This window comes from Cyrtonyx montezumae, unplaced genomic scaffold, assembly GCF_038088225.1.
Source record: "Cyrtonyx montezumae isolate F1298 unplaced genomic scaffold, pur_monq_1.0 scaffold_3, whole genome shotgun sequence".
NCBI lineage: Eukaryota > Metazoa > Chordata > Aves > Galliformes > Odontophoridae > Cyrtonyx > Cyrtonyx montezumae.
In genome coordinates this window covers 18,624,068-18,638,636 of record NW_027072034.1, presented here as the reverse complement: position 1 = coordinate 18,638,636, position 14,569 = coordinate 18,624,068, and positions in this window count along the sequence as shown.

The window sequence follows — 14,569 nt, the reverse complement described above, 5'->3', positions numbered from 1 at the left end:
GCCCAGGAGCACATCCAAACTGTCTTTGAATGCCTTCAGGGATGATGAAACCACAACTTCTCTGGCCAACATGTTCCTCTGCCTCACCACTCTCCGAGTAGAGAATTTATTTCTAACATCTAATATAAATCTACCCTCATTTAGTTTAAAACCACTCCCCCTTGTACTATCACTATCAGACCATCAAAAAAGTCTGCCTTTCTCTTGTTTAGAAGCTCCTTTTAAATACTGAATGACTTCAGTGAGGTCTCCCCTGAGCCTTTCTTGTAAAGTTGCATATTTTAGCCACACAGCTTAGATAGATATAATTGTAAGAGCACCACTACTTATAATTGTGGTACAGAGATTCTCATTAAAATTGATGATTGTGTTTGGACCTTGAATTTAACCAGAGGGGATTTGTGAATCTGATCAGTTCTCTCTCTTCATAAATGGGACATAACAAGTGCTTCCTCCACCTCCAGAGATCCTTTCCAACCTCAACCATTTCACAAATCTGTGATTCAGTAAAGATTAGTATGAAAAATTGACAGTAAAAAGATAAGGAGGAAAAGAAATAATCCTTCAGTCTTCTATTCACTTACAATGAACTACTTAAAAAACAACCACTGTATAAATTAAAAACAAATTTTACAAAGGGCATTATCTATATGAAATGCTGCATGTATTAAATTATAGAATTTCTTTTCCCACTCTCATTCAAATAAAAAAAAACCACTTTTTTTCATGATTGATTCTGTCAGTTGCAGATATGAGTCTGAAATAATCTTTTGCATATTTTTTCACAGAAGTTAATAATTTCAGAAAAAGAAGATCAAACATTATATAAAAATGTTAATCTGGACATAAAGCCTTTGACTGCAGTTCTCTTGCTGCAGTCATCCATTCAGTTCTTTAATTACAGGAATGTCCACTCTTCAAAGCCATACCTTTACAATTCAGAGATAAGGATGCCTGGTGGGTCTATGTCAAAGGTTTTACTGAAGTCCAGTTAGATGATATTGGTTGGTTTTCACATATCAGTCAATGCACTCACTCCGTTGTAGAAGGCCAACGCTGATCAGGAATGATATGCCCTTGTTGAACCCTGGCTGTCTGTCTTGTGTCATCTCCTCCTCTTGCATGTTCCTTTAGCATAGCTTTCATGAGGACCTGTTACTTGATTGTAACAGGCATGGAGGTGAGACTCACCAGTCTGTAGTTCCCTGGCTCTTCCTTTCTACCTTTATAAAAATTGTGATACTTTCATTTTATCAGTTGCTAGGGACTTCACTTGGTAGGCTGAGAGAGCTTAGGCTGTTCAGCCTGGAGAAGAAAAGTTTCCAGGGGAGTCCTAATAGCAGGCCTTCAGACTCTAAAGAGGGACTATAGGAAAGAAAGGAACAGACACCTTTTAACAGGATCAGTTGTAACAGTACAAGGGAAAATGGTTTCAGAATAAAAGAGGTGAGATTTAGTCTGGATATAATCTTTTATGATAAGACTGGAGAGGAACTGGAATAGGTTGTCCAGAATTGAGGAGGCCCCATCCCTAGAGTCATTCAAGGTCAGGTAGGACAGGGCTCTGAGAAATCTGATTTTGTTGTAGGTGTTCCTGTTTACTACAGGGATTTGGACTAGATGGCTTTCAAGGATTCCTTCCAACTCAAATCATTCTATCATTCTATGATTCTACTTTTGTTTTGCACTCCTCTTACTGTTGACATACTTAAAAATGACTTTTTTGCTTTTTGATACCACAACATCCAGTTTGAACTCAAATTGGGATTTTTTATTGTTTTTCTCCTGCAGACGTGAACTTCAGCACTGTGCTCTTTCTGTGAAGACAGACCTCACATCCAGTGCTCATAGATTTTATTTTCCAGGTATATTCCCTGGATCAGCCATGCTAGTCTGCCCCAGTTGCTTGACTTGCAGCAATTTAATCAGTTAAAAAATATGAGAAGATAGTTGTAAAATATTTATGCATTTTATGTCATTCTGCTTGACTGATATACTCCAGCACCAGCGACAGAAAATCCTCACACATTCACTGCTATTAAATAGAACTATTAAAAAAAAAAAAAAAAAAGAGCATCCATGTCATATATAAAAGTAGTGGAAATTATAATATGAATAATAGTATGATAATTTTCTGTATAAAATAGAAAATATTTTGTTGTTCTTGTTGTTGTTTTACTATTGATGTATATGAGTTTAAAGTACTCAAAAAAGTATCGACAGACAGATTCTCACAAGGCCATTAAATCATTTATCTGAAAATTATTTTACAAACAAAAATGGCAAATGCAAGTACTCTAATATTTTAATATATTCAATGACAGGAAAGTTCATTTTGTCTCTCAGAGGAACTATCCAGACAAAATTTATGACATAGAATTAATTTAACTGATTGATTTAACAATTGCTACTGTAGGTTATGAACAACATGAAGACGGCCTCCAGATATTTATAGACAAAAAAAGGATATTTTAGGTATTTTTGATTAACTAAAGCAATTTTTATCTGAGAATGCATTCTATTGCATGATCTTATATTTGAATTAGAATTGTTCATTTAAAAGAATTCTGGTTAACAAAAGACTTATTTTAACCATACAAAATATCATTGAATTTGACATTATCTAACCATTTTCCTCCAGGATATCATTAGTATATTCATTTTCAGATTATTTTCTGGACAAATGTCTTCCAGCATTTCTTGTGACAGAGACAGCAACAAAAAAAGTATTCCCCAAGAATATCAACAACTTCTTTATATATTTCTTCACTATTGTCAGGAGACTGACTTAAAAACTATACACTTGTGTTTCTCACATCCAGTATTTCTTACAGTATATTTTACAGTTTTTCAAAGCTATTATTTAAGAGATGACATAAAAATGTGCTTGGCTTTTATGCTTCACATATCTTTCACTTTTTAAAAACAATAGTATTGTCACCAATGTACTTCATAAATATTTTAGGTAGACTACAAATAATAACTAAAAAAATAAAAGTCTGAAAAACCAACTATCTCTACCAATTTTCATCCTGTTTCAAGATCTTCATTAGGACACTACTCCCAATCTCATGTGCTTTTATTCAGCTCTCCAACTGCAAGCAAATGTGAAATAGATCAAGATTTGCATTTAGACAATGAAATACAGATTACTTTGTACATTTTTCCCCAATATTGATTTTGAGGACAAGAAGTGAGGTAATATTAGGTACCCAGAACCTACATACTTTACTAACACTTGCTGCACAGGCAGATCACAGAATCATAGACTTTTTTAGAGTTCTAATTCTACTGCTCAAGCAGGTCCACTTAGAGAAATTTGTCATGGACCATGACCAGTTGGGTTTTGAACATTTCCTTGGATAGACACTCAACAACATTTCCAGTTAACTTGTACGAGTGTTTTATCACCCTCATAGTGAGTGAGTGTTTCTTTGATTTAAAAACAAATTTCATGCCTCCTGTACTGCTAATTAGTACTTAAGAATAGTTTGCATCCCTTGTCTTTGTTATGTCCCTTGAGGTGTATGTACACTTTGATAGAATCTGCCTTAAATCTTTTCTAGGCTAAGCAGTTTCATTTCTCTCAGCCTTTCCTCATATGAAAGATGTTGTCACTCCTTAATCATCTTTGTGGACTTCTGCTGAACACAATTCAGTATCATCTTTTCTTACACTGAGTAACCTGGAACTGGGCCCAGTACTGCAAATGCAGCCGCACTGGTATTGAATAGAAAGGAAAAATCACCTCCTTTGACCTGCCGGCAATATTATTCACCATGTAGCTAAGCTGGTGATGTGTAAAGTACAGTTATTCTTACACCTGGAAAAAAAACTTTTTTTTTTTTTAGCACTCACCAAGAAGAATAGGCACTGATAAAAGCAAGAGGGAATTCTAATTCAGAAAAATGCAGAAACTATCAAAATATCACAGAACCAAATGAAAATACAAGGAGTACCACTAGTTCCATGAAAGGGTATTATACATTCAACTCATTCTTGCAAAAATTAAAATTAAATAATATTAAAAAAAAACAAAAATCACAGTGACAAAAGTCCTAATATTACATGACAATACTTGCAGTTTCTTCTAATCCACTGTTTTAACAAATCGTTTTCACTTCTCTATGGTGACTTCTTCATACTTCAAATCATTCTTCAGCTTTACAGCTTTTCTAGGCTTTTTTTTTTCTAGCTTTACAGCTGAAGAATGATTTTTTTTTCAGTAACAATGCTAGACATTTTATTTACATCAGAAATGAAACAAAAATTAAACATATCTATAACATATTTGCATCTAAGTATTCATCTTGAGCCTAAGCAGTCAGTCAAATGTAATTCCATTTTTAAAAATGGCTTTTTTCCTCAGAAGACCTTCAGTAATAATGAACAACTGATAATTTTCAGGTTCAAGGCAACGTTTTATCATGAATGTAGAGAGAAGCAAAATATACTGCTGGAAATAATTCACATTGAAAAAATGTAGAAAGAAAAATCTCTTGAAGCAAAAGAGAACTCATGTTTATTCCTGCATATAACAGTCAGCTTTCACTTTAGATTTTGAGCTTGTATCAAATGGCTTTTAGGAAAGCTTGAGGACAACATTATGAGTCATTTAAATTCTGTTTCCTTTTTCTCTTTTTCTTTATTTGTGGAATCAGCCAGTATCTTGCTCACATCATTTATTTATGCAACTTTGGTTGCACAGATCTGTTATCAAAAAAGATCCACACCTTTTTATCTCTGACTTCTCACTCCTGATAACCCAGCTACAAAAACTGTCGATGTGACCTGAAGCCATGCCAAAGTCTTGCAACAAGACTTGTTAGGATAATGCTTCAGCATGGGATGACATACAGACTTCCTCATCACTCAGAAATGTTCAGCATAAACCTCTGAAGTCTTATTTTACTATTTTACTGTGTCTGCTTCAGACACAGATAACTTTTTTGTTTATTATTCTTATTCTTCTTATTGTTGTTGTTATTATTATTTAATTGGTGAGGGTATTTACACAAGTTTTAAAGGGTACTGTAAGCTAATTAAAGTGAAACTACACTTGATTTTTATGAGTGGTGATGTGTGGAGCTAGGAGTTGAATTTGATGATCCTTATGAGTCCCTTCCAACTCAAGCCATTCTATTATTTAACAAAAAAAAATTTGATACAAAGCCAGGACACGATAGCCTGAAACCAGGATGTTGTCAAACATGCATGTGCCTTCTGTTGTCAAACATGCATGTGCTGATGTCTGTGTATAAGCTAATGGGTTTAGTAAATGGACCTTCTGTACTCACATTCCAAAAGACAGCAACTTCCCTTAAAAAAATAAAGAAAAAAAAAAAAAGAATCATTGATCAAGATTCCATCTCCCAACACAGAAGACAGCATCTAGATATTTAATTGTTCATTTCAGCTGACTCAGCAGACATATTAATTATCAAGAAGTAAACATCGGATATGAAATCACAGTTTATTATGTTTCAGAATATTTCTGTACAGTATATACCCACTAACAAGGACTTGTAGTGTCCTTCCCTTGTCTTCTCTGTTTGTGATGCTATAAAGCATAACACTTTCTATGATACTTCTTTCTGATATATGTGGCTTTCGAACCACTGATTAAGAAAAAAAAAGTATGTTGTGTTGAGCACTATTCTTCATAGACTACAAATAATACTAACATAATCATGCTATTCATTCACATTTTGCTCTTACCTATACATCTCTGTTACTTTACTGCTACCATGGCATGGTTTTACCACAGCTGTTATCTGCTGTTGCTGCAGGATATCTGGTACTTTAATTGAATTACCTTTGAACCTACTACCCAAAGGAAATATTAATTTTTAAGTATTTTTATCTTCAGCTCTAGGTCTGTTCTATTAACAGACTTATGAATCCTATATGTAGAGACATATAATTATGAATTTTAATATTTATATTGTAATAGTATCAATAAGTAATTGAAAAAAAACTACTAACCCCAAATTATCATAAATATCTGAGCAAAATATTAATATAACAATTTCACTGCAAATAAAGCTAGTGATAGAATAGCAATACTAACATTGTAAAATGTTCTCTCAGTGGCTGAGTCTTTTGACCTGTTTCTCAGACAGAGTGTGAAGTAATTATACTGCACATTTAAGGGGATGGAAGGAAGTGATAGATTTTCAGCACAGAAAAGCTTTAGTTTCTCTTGAGTGCTGTCAGAATGTACTATGAGAGCTATGTCAATGGACATACTTAGTATTCCAGCTCAATGAGTTATTCTTTTGTTTTCACATAACATCTCTCAAGGGGGGGGGGGAAATATTGTGAAAGAGACATCTTTCCTTTATTACATTTCACAGAATGTGTATTATTGAACTGTGGTAAATTGAACCCAGTCACACAGATGTTCACTCCTTTGTCTTTCAGGATGAGAGGAAATAGAAGGTGAGAAGACTCATGGGTTGAAATAAAGGTGGTTTAATATGGAAAGCAAAAATTGTCTCAATTCCTTCCCCTTCACTTCCTGAAGGGGGGTTGTGGTAAGGAGGGGGTAGGCCTCTTCTCCCTGATAAATAATGACAGGACGAGAGGGAATGGCCACAAGTTGCGCCGGGGAAGATTTAGATTAAACCTGAGGAAGCATTTCTTTTCTGAAAGAGTGGTCAGGCACTGGAATGGCCTGCCTAGGGAGGTGGTTGAGGCACCATCCCTAGCGCTGTTCAAGAAGCGTTTAGATGAGGTGCTTAAGGACTTAATTTAGTAGTTGGGTAGAGATAGTGATAGGAGGATGGTTGGACTAGATGATCTTATAGGTCCTTTCCAACCTTATGAACTTATGAACTTATGAACTTATGAACTAAGATTTTATTGCTGAGTATGTAGTAACATGATACGGGATATCCCTTTGGTCAATTTTGCCCAGATGTACTGAGTTCCCTTCTAGCTCCGGCACTCCTAGACTCCTTATTGACAGGACAGTCTAAGAAGCTGAAAAGTTCTTGACTTAGTGTAAGCACTGTTCAGTAACAACTGAAATAGCAGTGTGTTATCAGCATTATTCCCATTCTATATCCAATACACAGCACCATGACAGCTATTAGGAAAAAAATATTTCAGACTAAACAGGGACAATAATAATCCCTTATTCTGTATCTGATCAGTTTCTTGCCCAGCCCTACTACATTCACAGGCAAAGCAGAGTCAGAAACAGAGAAGTCACTGACATTGTGTCAACAATGTTCAACAATAGCTAAAGCATTGTTGTGTTATCAATATTCCTTTAATCACAAATCCAAAACACAGCACCTTATGGGCTATAATGAAGAAAATTAACCACATGCCAGGCAAACCCCATATATAACCAAAAAAGTAATCACAGACAATTACATATATTTACGCAGTTCTTCATATAATTATTTTATATTTATAGCACAATTACAATATATTTTTAATTATTCCAAATAAAGGTATATAGATAAAACATTCATGCTTGAGTGGTACTGTCAAATATTCCACTGCTGTTTATGTCATTGTCTATTAATGCTGCACTTGGCCTCTCTAAACTATCAAAATGATACCAGAGTGTTAGTAGTGTATTTTTCTTACTTAAATTTATTTATTTATTTAAATACCCATTGACTATTTTAGGATGAAATTTATTATCCTTGGAAATACTTATTTCAATCCATTTACTCTAAGAATACTACTTCAGGCTTAGAAGTACAGATTTCAAATTTTAAGTTCAAACTGTTGAATCCTTCTGTAACTTTCTTTTTGCAATCCACTTTCTCCTCCTCTTCATATATCTTAATATATCATAAATATCATGGCCAATCTGATCTAGTGGGTGGCAACCCTGCCCTCTACAAGGAGATTGGAACTAGGTTATCTTTAAGGTTCCTTCTAACCCAGTACAGATAAAGAAGTCTGGGAAAACTTACTTGGACTTAGTCCAGCATATCAGAGTACACAAGGCACAATCTGTTGTTGCCTGTGTTCAGGGACCTTTTCCCAATGCATCACATGCAGATGTCCAGGCAGAGCTGTTACATGTATAAAACCTTTTAAAAGAGGAGGTGACAGTCGAGATGAATGAATGGTGAACAATGGCACTTCAATTTCACTTTCAGAAATGAAAGAAAGTGGAAGTTTGCACCAGCACGGCAGTTTTGGGAGAAATATGACATGGGAGAAAGAACATGGCATCTAATTATTCCAAGGCTTCTCTTCATGGTATGTAAACACTGATAATGAATGTGCAAATTGTTCTCAGGAAATAGCATGTGAAATTAAGTGTTTTTATTTAGTTTACTGAATCAAAACTTCAATTATCATGTAATTGCAACAATTACACATATAAAATATACACAGTGAAGAATTTTCCTCTGACATTTAATTTAGAAGCGTTACACTAATTTAGATATTTTAAAATAAAACTTAAATATAGAGGTTTATGTATAATAGAAGAATAACTTCTTGTTGTTATCAAAACCTAATGAGAATGTTGGAAAACATCGACTTTAATACTGAATTTAAAATATATGTGTATTGAAAAGTCAGAGCTTACAATTTCATATCAATTTAGTGCATGGTTTATCACTATTGCCCAATTTTGTGCTACCTAATTTTATTCCTCTTAGGTTGTAGTTCTTGCTACTACTGTTCCATTTTAAGAGTGTTAGTCACTATCATTACAGTGAATCACAAGTTAACCAAGAGATAACTCAATAAAAAAGCTAGCTGATGTAACTTCTCCAGCGAAGTGAATTACACTAAAATAATATCCTACATTTATGTGACACTTTCATCCTAACACATTTCACAAATTATGCAGAGATTGCATCACAAACTGCATAAAATTCTAAGTAGTTAAGAGTAGAAGGAAGAAAGCATAAAGGATGTTGTGAGATCAATGAGGACGTCAATTTAAGTGATGCTTCCTGTTTTAAAATTGTTATTGCATTTCCAGTACCTACATACTCAACAAATTTTACATCTTTTCTACAGTGCATATTCAAGGAAAAAAAAAAAGGAAAAAAAAAAAGAGCAAGAGAAAAGGTGTATGAAAATAACACAATAAATGGGACAATATAGTTTAGTTTTTAACCTGCAGCTTCAAAACACTAGATACAAAACTCATTTTCAGATAAGCAAAATATTTTCTTAGAACCAAGTTTCAAGTCTGATGTTGCAGAACACCCTGTGGTCATTACAATGCATTTCTCAAAAATATAGATTAAAATATCTGTTAATTAACAGTCTGAATACCTAAAAAGCCTGTAATCAAATTGGCATAATCTTGCATATAATACAGCTCAGATTTGCACAAGTCTGAGATTCTTTGAGTGGAGAAATAGGACAAGGTGAGAACACTGTTGGCTTTTCTAACTTGTCTGATATTCAGTTTCTCTTCTCTCATCATATTAAACAGACATAAGAAAAATTAATCTTCACCAAAGTCAATAATGAAAAAATTATAGAATTATAAATTCTATCAAAATTTAATCAAGATTTAAATCTGACTGCAGCAATGACAGATAGGGAAAAGTAAATTTTAAGTATCTGCTTAAGAGTAAAATTCAGGATTTTTTTGTAAGATGTACTGATATACCTCTGGATGTTAAGCCTTTTTATCTTGATTTTCAGTATGGATTAAGTAATGCATTTTCTCCATATTCTGTTATAAGCATAAACTGATAATTATTAGTGATATAGAATGTATTGACACACACATTTTCTCACATTCTAGATTTCTACAAAGTAATGTTCAAGCCTTAATAAAAGTAGTAAAAACAGTCTCAGACTTGTCACATAAACAGTAAATCTTAATATGTACTTTCTCCAATTTGACTACTTCTTTGCATTTTTTAATTTATGTTTACTGGAACTATCATTTTACTATTTTTTGGAACAATATTCTGTTCTCAAAAGAATCTAACACAATTTTGAGAATTTTTTTTTGTTTTCTAAAATATGCAGTCTTTTTCTATCTATATATCTATAAAAATTTGGTAAAATTATCATTTTCTGTAATCACTAACAACGTTCAGTCTAAATAGCCGCAAATAGAACACAAAGAAAAAAAGAATTCAATTTAGAACTTGCCAAAACTAACATACAAACAACAAGAAAGATTCTTGCAAAATATAATTGTGTTCATATTAGTCTGTCATTAGGAAAGCCCTACACCCACTTCAGATATTAATCGGATAGTGTTTTACTCACGGTCTAATTTGTTAGAACATACACAGAGTGTCCAAAGTTCCTAAGTCACTTTTCAAAAAAATATCAGATACAGAACTAACTTTAAAAGTTAGACTAATTGTATAAAAGACTGGGAAAACTCAGAAAGTCAGAAAAAAGAAATGTATACATAAATGTAATAATCATAGAAGATCTGAAAGGACCTCAAGGATCATCAAGTTCTAACAACCTTGTCATAGGCAGGATTGCCTGTCTTCATAGGAGAGGTGCTCCAGCCCTTGAGTTATCTTCATGGCCCTTCTCTGGACCCTCTGCAAGAGTTCCACTTCTTTTCTGTGTTGGGGTTGCCAGACTTGGACTTGGTACTCCAGCTGGGCCTTGTGAGGGCAGAATAGTAGGGAACAAAAACCTTCTTTGCCTTGCTGGCCACACCTCTTCTGATGGAACCCAGGATATAGCTGGCCTTCTGGACCACTAAGAGAAAGTAGAGCAGTACTATTAAAAATACAGAAAGAGTAGGAGGAGATTGAAAACATTGAAACATCAATTCAGAACATGGGAGAATTTTTTTTTCTGGGTCTGAATAGCTGTAAAGTCATGCATATAGTATGTACTTTCTTTAGATACGGCATGTTTGACTTAAACATTGCATTCTCTCCGTTTACTTAACCCTCACAAACGACTTTAAATACTTAGAAATTCAAACAGATCTTTGACTATTGGCTCATGGCCAACCTATCATTCACCAGGACATCCAGGTCCCTCTCATCAGAGCTCTTCACAAGCAGGTCATCCACCAACCTGTACCAGTGAATGTAGTTATTCCTCCCTATTCTCCTTCAGCCTCAGAGATGCTCATGGAGGAGCAGGCTGTCCTACTGCAGCCCGTGGGCACCACACAGAGCAGATTTCCATGGAGGAGACCATAGGGCAGCAGTGGATGAGGTCTGAAGGAGGTACAGCTAATGGATAGCCCCCACAGGAGAAGTCCCATACTGAAGCTGCATCCTGAGGAGAGCAGCCTGTGGGGTGGGTGTTCTGGGGAAGCTGCCACACATGGAGACTAATGAGGAGCAATCAGCATGACCACCAGAAGGATGGATCCTGTGGTATGTACCCATGTTGGTGCAGCTCTTGGAGAACTATAGACCATGGAAAACCCATGTTGGATCAGTTTGGGAAGGACTGAATACTGTGGGAAGAACCCCATGCTGCATCAGGGAAAGAAAGTAACCTTGAAGTATAATCAGAGATGAGTGTTATGGACTGACCACAGCTTCTAATTCCCATCTCCCTGCAGTGCTCAGGGGAAGGAAGTAGAGGCAGGTCAAAAAGAGATGTTTTTTATTTGTTTTTATTTTCTTACTGATATAGTCTACTATTAGAAATATCCTGTAAATTACATTAATCTCCCTTATTCTGATTCTATTTCTCATGAGAGTAATCAGTGAGTAACTTCCTTGTTGTTATCTCAACCCTTGAGTTCTTTTTCATATTTTCTCCTCCACTTTTGAGTGAGATAGAAGTTAGTGGAGCTTAGCTAGTTATTAGTATGAAACCCCTTTTCAATCTCTCCCTGTTCTTAGGGGGGAGGTTTGGTGAGGTGTGTTTTTGTGACTTTAGAAGTTATCTTCTGACTTAAAATAATATTTCTGTTATTCTGTAATTTTATCATATATCAAGTTATTCTGTACAAACAACATTGTTATTTTTAATTTAATAGCTTAACTTTACTCCTTAGAAAAAACATAAATAAATCATTAAGAGAAATTTTATTTTATGTAATTTCAAATATTGCTTCGAGGTGATTAGGGAACTTTCATGCACAAAACTCAGTATCATGAAGTGATTTACTTTCTGATATAACTTTTTGTATAACTCTTTTCATATAATATTTTAATAGCTAGAATGAAATGTTAACGATAAATAGTTTTAGATTATGTTGGACAGATTTGACATAAAGTTGTCGTGCAATAAATCTTCAAACTGCAAAGCTGAATCAAGGATTTAAGGTAGTCACTAAACAGATTATACATCACTTTTAAATGAATACATTACATTACTTTCTGGGTGATCTTTCTTTCTGCTGAATTTCACACTTAAGCCAAAGATGAATGGTATTTTTGCATTGTTAACTTGTAGATTAAATTTATTTCTCACAGCTACTTCATTCAGATTTGCTTTAACATTGACCCAGATTTGTGCAGGAATTCTCTTATTTTTTAAGTAACTTAAAGTATGATTGTTAACTCTGAGTCTACCACTTCCTGTTTTATTTCTTAATTATTGAAGCAACAGCATAATATGAAAAAAAGAATTACCTAAATAAATCATGCCAAAACAGAAACAATAGCCTGTTAGCCATTGCCAAGGAGAGTTTCATTTAATTTCCCTCTGACAATCCTTAGCAAAGCCATTAATATTTTAAAATACCAACAGTAGTACAGATGCTTTGCCTGAAATAGCCAAGATTTGCTGATTGTAGTTTTGGATTTAGAACTAAAGTGACTGTGTGTCCAGAGTTGAGCAAGTTTGTTGCATGGCATTTTAGCTTTCTGCTTCAACTATAATTTCGAGACGTATAGACGTCAGTTGAACGTGTTTAGTGTCCATTTTTACTATTGACTATCACACTCTTATGCATAGGATTACTAAGCTATTATTTTATTTAAGAAAACATTTTTCCAAGTGGTTCAACCTTTTTTGATTTGCCTGCACATGTGCTAGTAATCAATGTACACCTACTTCTGCAGATTCATTTTTCAGCTTTTAATCACTGTATGGTGAAAGAAATGGTCCTAGCATCATTTTTTGCCCTATGATTTTAAAAAATTCCAATATTCTCATTGTAGTTGCTACTATCATTTTATTTTTTTTCCCATAAAAAGGTTTAAATTCTCATAGACGTTAGAATGTGAACTCTTCTGAAATAAACAATAAATATATATTAAATATTATGACCCAGGTGCTCACTTCATTTAGAAAACCTTTATCAGAAGCTGTGGAGAAACACTGAGGTATGAATCAATGTTCATACAAACTGTATATTGTAATAATTATCTGAATATTTGTTATTAACTATTGTTTAGTTAGACCTGTGCTATCAAAAACAATTGTTGTATATTTATGCATTCTATAAATCTGATGAACCTGAATACAGTCAACGAAATCAATACGAAGAGACAGACACCTCTGGACAGTTACTCATTTTGTTTATCTGTTAGAGATATCTTAAGTAAAAGTCCTCAGCAGCATTATAGTTCTCACGAATTTTCTTTAAGAAGAAAGTAATTTGCACCAAAGTAATAGTAAGTCTCCATGAAGTATTCCCAACTATTCTTTCTATTGAGAAGACCAGAAAAGACAGTGTTCAGATAAGATGCAGTTTGTGGGGTTGTTGTAGTTTCCTTTTTCTTTTAAATTAGTTGTGTGAGATAAACTTGTTCTTGTAAAAAAACAGCATAATATTTATAGGATGGAGACTTGTGGCATTCAACTCTATTTCTGGTTTAAAAATTGAGATGAAAACATCTATTAGTTCACAAGAAATCTTGTCTCTGTTCTACTTATAATACAGCAAGCTTACAGATAAATAAGTAAATAGCCATTTTACTTTTAACCATACTTGTTTTGTTAGTATCTCTCTACATGATGAATTAAAATGCTACTACTTCATATATTTAAAAGCCTTGGTTTAACACTATCTACCAAGATATGCCATGAGTGTTAGAGTGCTTTAAATCAGAAATAAAATTTTTTCTTCTTCCTTATGCTTTCCATCAGTAGTTTGGTACTCCAAGCTGTGCTATTAATTACTGTAAACTCTTGTAGAACACATTGAGATGTCTTGCTGAGATAATGTACTGCAACCTACAAATGGAAGTTATTGCTAAATAGTAAGAAACGGGTCTAAATTACAGGTGAAACTTTCAAGTTAGTGATGACACAGTAAGATTGATAACACAGTAAGGCTAATTCTGTAGTCTGCAGTCTATTTGGAATTTACAAAAGCACTTAAAGTTTTGCATTATACCTTCAAAATAATAGTATAATGTTAATGATCTGCAACATTATTGCATATTTTTATTCAGGTGAAAACAACCATATGAAAGGAAAGACAGATTAGAGTAGACATAAGATTTCTGTTAATATTCATATGTTCAACTTCTGAGAAATAGTAATTGTACCATACCTTAATTTGTTAGAATAGAAGGCAGATAGTTCAACTTAGAAGAGCAGTCACAAAAGCAGGACATTTTCTTGAATGGTGACACTTATTTGACACTCCATTGACTGCTTTAATAATTTAATTAAACACTGTGGGGATTCAATAAATAGGAAGCGTTACATTTTGTGCAACTGACGTATA